The sequence below is a fragment of the Notothenia rossii genome, assembly GCF_949606895.1.
Source record: "Notothenia rossii genome assembly, chromosome: 3".
In the NCBI taxonomy this organism is placed as follows: domain Eukaryota; kingdom Metazoa; phylum Chordata; class Actinopteri; order Perciformes; family Nototheniidae; genus Notothenia; species Notothenia rossii.
The window spans coordinates 87,303,243-87,314,639 of NC_136901.1; positions in this window are offsets into that span (position 1 = coordinate 87,303,243).

Consider the following 11,397-nt stretch of genomic DNA (forward strand, 5'->3'; position numbering starts at 1 on the left):
TACCTGTTTTCAATGAATAAATAGACCTAATAAAAAAATCACAGAAGAATGAGCTTGATAGCAACCAAAACGGCAATAATCAAATTAGCCCGTCAGTCAGTGACAAGAAGTCAAGAGTCCAAATTCTCCAACAATTGGAAACTCGTCCCAAAGCACACTGACCTTCAAGTTGAGTCACACACAACTCAAGACTGAGTTTTTTTTAAATGTCTTCACACCCAACTCAAGACCGAGTTTTTTTTAGACTGTCTTCAGGTTGGGTGTGGTTTCCAAATATCACTTGATTCTTGTATATATAATGGCAGTGGTGGGATTTGAACCCACGCCTCCTGAGAGACTGGAGCCTAAATCCAGCGCCTTAGACCACTCGGCCACACTACCTTTTTTCAATGAGAAAATGCACCTAATGAAAAAATCACAGAAGAATGAGCTTGCTAGCAACCAAAATTACATAAATCAAATTAGCCCGTCAGCCAGTGACAAGAAGTCAAGAGTCCAAATTCTCCAACAATTGGAAACTAGTCCCAAAGCACACAGACCTTCAAGTTGAGTCACACCCAACTCAAGACTGAGTTTTTTTTTAAATGTCTTCACACCCAACTCAAGACCGAGTTTTTTTTAGACTGTCTTCAGGTTGGGTGTGGTTTCCAAATATCACTTGATTCTTTTATATATAATGGCAGTGGTGGGATTTGAACCCACGCCTCCGGAGAGACTGGAGCCTTAATCCAGCGCCTTAGACCGCTCGGCCACACTACCTGTTTTCAATGAATAAATAGACCTAAAAAAAAATCACAGAAGAATGAGCTTGATAGCAACCAAAACTGCAATAATCAAATTAGCCCGTCAGCCAGTGACAAGAAGTCAAGAGTCCAAATTCTCCAAGAATTGGAAACTAGTCCCAAAGCACACTGACCTTCAAGTTGAGTCACACCCAACTCAAGACTGAGTTTTTTTTAAATGTCTTCACACCCAACTCAAGACCGAGTTTTTTTTAGACTGTCTTCAGGTTGGGTGTGGTTTCCAAATATCACTTGATTCTTGTATATATAATGGCAGTGGTGGGATTTGAACCCACGCCTCCGGAGAGACTGGAGCCTTAATCCAGCGCCTTAGACCGCTCGGCCACACTACCTGTTTTCAATGAGAAGATGCACCTAATGAAAAAATCACAGAAGAATGAGCTTGATAGCAACAAAAATTACATAAATCAAATTAGCCCTTCAGCCAGTGACAAGAAGTCAAGAGTCCAAATTCTCCAACAATTGGCAACTCGTCCCAAAGCACACTGACCTTCAAGTTGAGTCACACCCAACTCAAGACTGAGTTTTTTTTTTAAATGTCTTCACACCCAACTCAAGACTGAGGTTTTTTTACACTGTCTTAAGGTTGGGTGTGGTTTCCAAATATCACTTGATTCTTTTATATATAATGGCAGTGGTGGGATTTGAACCCACGCCTCCTGAGAGACTGGAGCCTTAATCCAGCGCCTTAGACCGCTCGGCCACACTACCTGTTTTCAATGAATAAATAGACCTAATAAAAAATCACAGAAGAATGAGCTTGATAGCAACCAAAACTGCAATAATCAAATTAGCCCGTCAGTCAGTGACAAGAAGTCAAGAGTCCAAATTCTCCAACAATTGGAAACTAGTCCCAAAGCACACAGACCTTCAAGTTGAGTCACACCCAACTCAAGACTGAGTTTTTTTTTAAATGTCTTCACACCCAACTCAAGACTGAGTTTCTTTTAGACTCTCTTCAGGTTGGGTGTGGTTTCCAAATATCACTTGATTCTCGTATATATAATGGCAGTGGTGGGATTTGAACCCACGCCTCCTGAGAGACTGGAGCCTAAATCCAGCGCCTTAGACCGCTCGGCCACACTACCTGTTTTCAATGAATAAATAGACCTAATAAAAAAATCACAGAAGAATGAGCTTGATAGCAACCAAAACTGCAATAATCAAATTAGCCCGTCAGTCAGTGACAAGAAGTCAAGAGTCCAAATTCTCCAACAATTGGCAACTCGTCCCAAAGCACACAGACCTTCAAGTTGAGTCAGACTCAAGACTGAGTTTTTTTTAAATGTCTTCACACCAAACTCAAGAGTGAGTTTTTTTTACACTGTCTTAAGGTTGGGTGTGGTTTCCAAATATCACTTGATTCTTGTATATATAATGGCAGTGGTGGGATTTGAACCCACGCCTCCTGAGAGACTGGAGCCTAAATCCAGCGCCTTAGACCACTCGGCCACAGTACCTTTTTTCAATGAGAAAATGCACCTAATAAAAAAATCACAGAAGAATGAGCTTGATAGCAACCAAAATTACATAAATCAAATTAGCCCTTCAGCCAGTGACAAGAAGTCAAGAGTCCAAATTCTCCAACAATTGGAAACTAGTCCCAAAGCACACAGACCTTCAAGTTGAGTCACACCCAACTCAAGACTGAGTTTTTTTTTAAATGTCTTCACACCCAACTCAAGACTGAGTTTCTTTTAGACTCTCTTCAGGTTGGGTGTGGTTTCCAAATATCACTTGATTCTTGTATATATAATGGCAGTGGTGGGATTTGAACCCACGCCTCCTGAGAGACTGGAGCCTAAATCCAGCGCCTTAGACCACTCGGCCACACTACCTTTTTTCAATGAGAAAATGCACCTAATAAAAAAATTACAGAAGAATGAGCTTGATAGCAACCAAAATTACATAAATCAAATTAGCCCTTCAGCCAGTGACAACAAGTCAAGAGTCCAAATTCTCCAACAATTGGCAACTCGTCCCAAAGCACACTGACCTTCAAGTTGAGTCACACTCAAGACTGAGTTTTTTTTTAAATGTCTTCACACCCAACTCAAGACTGAGGTTTTTTTACACTGTCTTCAGGTTGGGTGTGGTTTCCAAATATCACTTGATTCTTTTATATATAATGGCAGTGATGGGATTTGAACCCACACCTCCGGAGAGACTGGAGCCTTAATCCAGCGCCTTAGACCGCTCGGCCACACTACCTGTTTTCAATGAATAAATAGACCTAATAAAAAAATCACAGAAGAATGAGCTTGATAGCAACCAAAACTGCAATAATCAAATTAGCCCGTCAGTCAGTGACAAGAAGTCAAGAGTCCAAATTCTCCAACAATTAGAAACTAGTCCCAAAGCACACAGACCTTCAAGTTGAGTCACACCCAACTCAAGACTGAGTTTTTTTTAAATGTCTTCACACCCAACTCAAAACCGAGTTTTTTTTAGACTGTCTTCAGGTTGGGTGTGGTTTCCAAATATCACTTGATTCTTGTATATATAATGGCAGTGGTGGGATTTGAACCCACGCCTCCTGAGAGACTGGAGCCTTAATCCAGCGCCTTAGACCGCTCGGCCACACTACCTGTTTTCAATGAATAAATAGACCTAATAAAAAATCACAGAAGAATGAGCTTGATAGCAACCAAAACTGCAATAATCAAATTAGCCCGTCAGTCAGTGACAAGAAGTCAAGAGTCCAAATTCTCCAACAATTGGAAACTAGTCCCAAAGCACACAGACCTTCAAGTTGAGTCACACCCAACTCAAGACTGAGTTTTTTTTTAAATGTCTTCACACCCAACTCAAGACTGAGTTTCTTTTAGAGTCTCTTCAGGTTGGGTGTGGTTTCCAAATATCACTTGATTCTTGTATATATAATGGCATTGGTGGGATTTGAACCCACGCCTCCTGAGAGACTGGAGCCTAAATCCAGCACCTTAGACCGCTCGGCCACACTACCTGTTTTCAATGTATAAATAGACCTAATAAAAAAATCACAGAAGAATGAGCTTGATAGCAACCAAAACTGCAATAATCAAATTAGCCCGTCAGTCAGTGACAAGAAGTCAAGAGTCCAAATTCTCCAACAATTGGAAACTAGTCCCAAAGCACACAGACCTTCAAGTTGAGTCACACCCAACTCAAGACTGAGTTTTTTTTAAATGTCTTCACACCCAACTCAAAACCGAGTTTTTTTTAGACTGTCTTCAGGTTGGGTGTGGTTTCCAAATATCACTTGATTCTTGTATATATAATGGCAGTGGTGGGATTTGAACCCACGCCTCCTGAGAGACTGGAGCCTTAATCCAGCGCCTTAGACCGCTCGGCCACACTACCTGTTTTCAATGAATAAATAGACCTAATAAAAAATCACAGAAGAATGAGCTTGATAGCAACCAAAACTGCAATAATCAAATTAGCCCGTCAGTCAGTGACAAGAAGTCAAGAGTCCAAATTCTCCAACAATTGGAAACTAGTCCCAAAGCACACAGACCTTCAAGTTGAGTCACACCCAACTCAAGACTGAGTTTTTTTTTAAATGTCTTCACACCCAACTCAAGACTGAGTTTCTTTTAGAGTCTCTTCAGGTTGGGTGTGGTTTCCAAATATCACTTGATTCTTGTATATATAATGGCATTGGTGGGATTTGAACCCACGCCTCCTGAGAGACTGGAGCCTAAATCCAGCACCTTAGACCGCTCGGCCACACTACCTGATGCAATAGACCTAATAAAAAGATCACAGAAGAATGAGCTTGATAACAACCAAAACTGCAATAATCAAATTAGCCCGTCAGTCAGTGACAAGAAGTCAAGAGTCCAAATTCTCCAACAATTGGAAACTCGTCCCAAAGCACACTGACCTTCAAGTTGAGTCACACTCAAGACTGAGTTTTTTTTAAATGTCTTCACACCAAACTCAAGAGTGAGTTTTTTTTACACTGTCTTAAGGTTGGGTGTGGTTTCCAAATATCACTTGATTCTTGTATATATAATGGCAGTGGTGGGATTTGAACCCACGCCTCCTGAGAGACTGGAGCCTAAATCCAGCGCCTTAGACCACTCGGCCACAGTACCTTTTTTCAATGAGAAAATGCACCTAATAAAAAAATCACAGAAGAATGAGCTTGATAGCAACCAAAATTACATAAATCAAATTAGCCCTTCAGCCAGTGACAAGAAGTCAAGAGTCCAAATTCTCCAACAATTGGCAACTCGTCCCAAAGCACACTGACCTTCAAGTTGAGTCACACTCAAGACTGAGTTTTTTTTAAAATGTCTTCACACCCAACTCAAGACTGAGGTTTTTTTACACTGTCTTGAGGTTTGGTGTGGTTTCCAAATATCACTTGATTCTTGTTTATATAATGGCAGTGGTGGGATTTGAACCCACGCCTCCTGAGAGACTGGAGCCTTAATCCAGCGCCTTAGACCGCTCGGCCACACTACCTGTTTTCAATGAATAAATAGACCTAATAAAAAATCACAGAAGAATGAGCTTGATAGCAACCAAAACTGCAATAATCAAATTAGCCCGTCAGTCAGTGACAAGAAGTCAAGAGTCCAAATTCTCCAACAATTGGAAACTAGTCCCAAAGCACACAGACCTTCAATCAATCAATCAATCAATCAATCAATCAATCAATCAATCAATGTTTATTTATATAGCCCAATATCACAAATGTTACATTTGTCTCAGTGGACTTCACAGTTTGTACAGAATATCAGTATGACAATACGACACCCTCTGTCCTTAGACCCTCACATCGTACAAGGAAACACTTCCAGAGAAAACACAGTTTAAAGGGAAAAATGGGAGAAACCTCAGGGAGAGCAACAGAGGAGGGATCCCTCTCCCAGGACGGACAGACGTGCAATAGATGCCGTGTGTAAATTGAAAAGATAATACATTTGCAACATAGGTAGTCCAAATGTTTTGAAATGCATGTGTGTATAATAAGAAGATGAATCCACGAGGATATCCATCCAGGACTTATGATCCAGGACCGCAGCCACGACTCAAGATCCAGGACTCGCAATCCATGACACAGGACCGCAGGATCATCCATGACTCCGGATCCCGGCGTATATAGACACCAAAAAGAAAGACATTTGGGGAAGCTGGGTTAATCGGAACATGAGAGTACACAGGTATAGACAGAGAGAAGGAAGAAGTAAGATGTCCCCCGACAAACTAAGCCTATATCAGCAAAACTAGGGGCTGAATCTAATCAGCCCTAACTATAAGCTTTATCAAAAAGGAAGGTCTTAAGCGCACTCTTAAAAACGGATAGGGTGTCTGCCGTCCGAACACAAACTGGAAGCTGATTCCACAAAAGTGGAGCTTGATAAGAAAAGGCTCTGGCTCCCATTGTACTTTTAGAGACTCTAGGAGCAACCAACAACCCTGCATTCTTGGAACGCAATGCCCTAGTAGGACAATAGGGTATAATGAGTTCTTTAAGGTAAGATGGCGCCTGCCCATTAAGGGCTTTGTAGGCGAGAAGAAGAATTTTAAATTCTATCCTGTGTTCTATAGGGAGCCAGTGTAAGGCAGCCAGAACAGGAGTAATGTGGTCCCTTTTCCTAACTCTGGTTAGTACACGAGCTGCAGCATTTTGAATCAGCTGAAGCGACTTGACTGACTTCTTGGTACACCCTGATAATAAGGAGTTACAATAATCCAGCCTTGAAGAAACAAATGCATGGACTAGTTTCTCTGCATCGTTTTGAGGCAAGATATGCCTGATTTTTGCAATGTTACGTAGATGGAAATAGGCGGTCCTTGAAATGGATTTTATGTGGGTGTTAAAGGATAAATCCTGATCAAATATAACACCAAGATTCCTTACAGTCTCACTGGAGGCCAAATTAATGCCATCCATAGTTAATATATCTTTAGATAATTTGTTTCGTAGATTCTTCGGGCCAAGTACAATAACTTCAGTTTTGGTCGTGTTTAACATCAAAATATTTAAGGTCATCCACGTTTTTAAGTCCTTGAGGCAGTCTTGAATTTTATTTAGATGATTAATTTCATCAGGCTTGATTGATAAATATAGTTGAGTATCATCCGCATAACAATGAAAGTTTACAGAATGATTCCTTATAATATTGCCTAACGGAAGCATATATAGGGTGAACAAAATAGGTCCAAGCACTGAGCCCTGTGGCACTCCATGGCTAACTTTGGTTTGCATGGAAGATTCATCGTTGACACGTACAAACTGAGAGCGTTCAGATAGATAAGACCTAAACCAGCCTAAAGCAGTTCCCTGTATGCCAACTAAGTGCTCTAGTCTTTGCAATAGGATATCATGGTCGATAGTATCAAATGCAGCACTAAGATCGAGCAAGACAAGAATAGAGACAAGTCCCTTGTCAGAGGCTATTAGAATGTCATTTGTGACTTTAACCAGAGCTGTCTCTGTGCTATGTTGTGTTCTAAAGCCAGACTGAAAATCTTCAAATAAATCATAGTTTTTTAAGTAATCACACAGCTGTTTTGCGACTGCTTTCTCAAGAATTTTTGAGAGGAACGGAAGATTAGAAATAGGTCTATAGTTGGCTAAAACCTCTGGATCGAGGTTGTGCTTTTTAAGAAGCGGTTTTATCACTGCTACTTTGAATGATTTTGGAACATAGCCTGATAATAAAGACATATTCATAATATTTAATAAAGAAGTGCTAATTAATGGAAAAACTTCTTTTAACAGCTTAGTTGGAATCGGGTCTAAGATACACGTTGATGGTTTAGAAGAGAGAATCATTGAATTTAATTGTTCAAGGTTTATGGCTGAAAAGCATTCTAGTTTACTATCTAGTGTAATATTATTAGAACTTACGTTTCCGGGAGCTGTTGATAACACTATACTGGTCAAAGGCAAGAGGTCATTGATTTTGTTTCTAAGAGTAACAATTTTATCGTTAAAAAAGCACATAAAATCATTACTACTGAGTGCTATGGGAATAGAAGGCTCAGTCGAGCTGTGGCTCTCTGTCAGCCTGGCTACAGTGCTGAAAAGAAATCTTGCATTATTCTTATTCTCATCTATTAATGAAGAGTAGTATGCTGCTCTCGCTTTACGCAGTGCTTTCTTATATTCATTGAGAGTAATATGCCAAATTAAACGAGATTCTTCAAGTTTAGTGGAACGCCATATCCTTTCAAGTTGTCTCGACTTTTGCTTTATTTTGCGGGTTTCGGCATTATGCCTTATGCAAGTTGAGTCACACCCAACTCAAGACTGAGTTTTTTTTTAAATGTCTTCACACCCAACTCAAGACTGAGTTTCTTTTAGACTCTCTTCAGGTTGGGTGTGGTTTCCAAATATCACTTGATTCTTGTATATATAATGGCAGTGGTGGGATTTGAACCCACGCCTCCTGAGAGACTGGAGCCTAAATCCAGCGCCTTAGACCACTCGGCCACACTACCTTTTTTCAATGAGAAAATGCACCTAATAAAAGAATTACAGAAGAATGAGCTTGATAGCAACCAAAATGACATAAATCAAATTAGCCCTTCAGCCAGTGACAACAAGTCAAGAGTCCAAATTCTCCAACAATTGGCAACTCGTCCCAAAGCACACTGACCTTCAAGTTGAGTCACACCCAACTCAAGACTGAGTTTTTTTTACACTGTCTTCAGGTTGGGTGTGGTTTCCAAATATCACTTGATTCTTGTATATATAATGGCAGTGGTGGGATTTGAACCCACGCCTCCTGAAAGACTGGAGCCTTAATCCAGCGCCTTAGACCGCTCGGCCACACTACCTGTTTTCAATGAATAAATAGACGTAATAAAAAATCACAGAAGAATGAGCTTGATAGCAACCAAAACTGCAAGAATCAAATTAGCCCGTCAGCCAGTGACAAGAAGTCAAGAGTCCAAATTCTCCAACAATTGGCAACTCGTCCCAAAGCACACTGACCTTCAAGTTGAGTCACACCCAACTCAAGACTGAGTTTTTTTTACACTGTCTTCAGGTTGGGTGTGGTTTCCAAATATCACTTGATTCTTGTATATATAATGGCAGTGGTGGGATTTGAACCCACGCCTCCTGAGAGACTGGAGCCTAAATCCAGCGCCTTAGACCACTCGGCCACACTACCTTTTTTCAATGAGAAAATGCACCTAATAAAAAAATTACAGAAGAATGAGCTTGATAGCAACCAAAATTACATAAATCAAATTAGCCCTTCAGCCAGTGACAACAAGTCAAGAGTCCAAATTCTCCAACAATTGGCAACTCGTCCCAAAGCACACTGACCTTCAAGTTGAGTCACACACAACTGAAGACTGAGTTTTTTTTACACTGTCTTGAGGTTTGGTGTGGTTTCCAAATATCACTTGATTCTTGTATATATAATGGCAGTGGTGGGATTTGAACCCACGCCTCCTGAGAGACTGGAGCCTTAATCCAGCGCCTTAGACCGCTCGGCCACACTACCTGTTTTCAATGAATAAATAGACCTAATAAAAAATCACAGAAGAATGAGCTTGATAGCAACCAAAACTGCAATAATCAAATTAGCCCGTCAGTCAGGGACAAGAAGTCAAGAGTCCAAATTCTCCAACAATTGGAAACTAGTCCCAAAGCACACAGACCTTCAAGTTGAGTCACACCCAACTCAAGACTGAGTTTTTTTTTAAATGTCTTCACACCCAACTCAAGACTGAGTTTCTTTTAGACTCTCTTCAGGTTGGGTGTGGTTTCCAAATATCACTTGATTCTTGTATATATAATGGCAGTGGTGGGATTTGAACCCACGCCTCCTGAGAGACTGGAGCCTTAATCCAGCGCCTTAGACCGCTCGGCCACACTACCTGTTTTCAATGTATAAATAGACGTAATAAAAAATCACAGAAGAATGAGCTTGATAGCAACCAAAACTGCAATAATCAAATTAGCCCGTCAGTCAGTGACAAGAAGTCAAGAGTCCAAATTCTCCAACAATTGGCAACTCGTCCCAAAGCGCACTGACCTTCAAGTTGAGTCACACCCAACTCAAGACTGAGTTTTCTTTAAATGTCTTCACACCCAACTCAAGACCGAGTTTTTTTTATAGACTGTCTTCAGGTTGGGTGTGGCTTCCAAATATCACTTGATTCTTGTATATATAATGGCAGTGGTGGGATTTGAACCCACACCTCCTGAGAGACTGGAGCCTTAATCCAGCGCCTTAGACCGCTCGGCCACACTACCTGTTTTCAATGAATAAATAGACGTAATAAAAAATCACAGAAGAATGAGCTTGATAGCAACCAAAACTGCAAGAATCAAATTAGCCCGTCAGCCAGTGACAAGAAGTCAAGAGTCCAAATTCTCCAACAATTGGCAACTCGTCCCAAAGCACACTGACCTTCAAGTTGAGTCACACCAAACTCAAGAATGAGTTTTTTTTTAAATGTCTTCACACCCAACTCAAGACTGAGTTTCTTTTAGACTCTCTTCAGGTTGGGTGTGGTTTCCAAATATCACTTGATTCTTGTATATATAATGGCAGTGGTGGGACTTGAACCCACGCCTCCTGAGAGACTGGAGCCTAAATCCAGCGCCTTAGACCACTCGGCCACACTACCTTTTTTCAATGAGAAAATGCACCTAATAAAAAAATTACAGAAGAATGAGCTTGATAGCAACCAAAATTACATAAATCAAATTAGCCCTTCAGCCAGTGACAAGAAGTCAAGAGTCCAAATTCTCCAACAATTGGCAACTCGTCCCAAAGCACACTGACCTTCAAGTTGAGTCACACCCAACTCAAGACTGAGTTTTTTTTACACTGTCTTCAGGTTGGGTGTGGTTTCCAAATATCACTTGATTCTTGTATATATAATGGCAGTGGTGGGATTTGAACCCACGCCTCCTGAGAGACTGGAGCCTTAATCCAGCGCCTTAGACCGCTCGGCCACACTACCTGTTTTCAATGAATAAATAGACGTAATAAAAAATCACAGAAGAATGAGCTTGATAGCAACCAAAACTGCAAGAATCAAATTAGCCCGTCAGCCAGTGACAAGAAGTCAAGAGTCCAAATTCTCCAACAATTGGCAACTCGTCCCAAAGCACACTGACCTTCAAGTTGAGTCACACACAACTGAAGACTGAGTTTTTTTTACACTGTCTTGAGGTTTGGTGTGGTTTCCAAATATCACTTGATTCTTGTATATATAATGGCAGTGGTGGGATTTGAACCCACGCCTCCTGAGAGACTGGAGCCTTAATCCAGCGCCTTAGGCCACACTACCTGTTTTCAATGAATAAATAGACCTAATAAAAAATCACAGAAGAATGAGCTTGATAGCAACCAAAACTGCAATAATCAAATTAGCCCGTCAGTCAGTGACAAGAAGTCAAGAGTTCAAATTCTCCAACAATTGGCAACTCGTCCCAAAGCACACTGACCTTCAAGTTGAGTCACATCCAACTCAAGACTGAGTTTTCTTTAAATGTCTTCACACCCAACTCAAGACCGAGTTTTTTTTATAGACTGTCTTCAGGTTGGGTGTGGCTTCCAAATATCACTTGATTCTTGTATATATAATGGCAGTGGTGGGATTTGAACCCACACCTCCTGAGAGA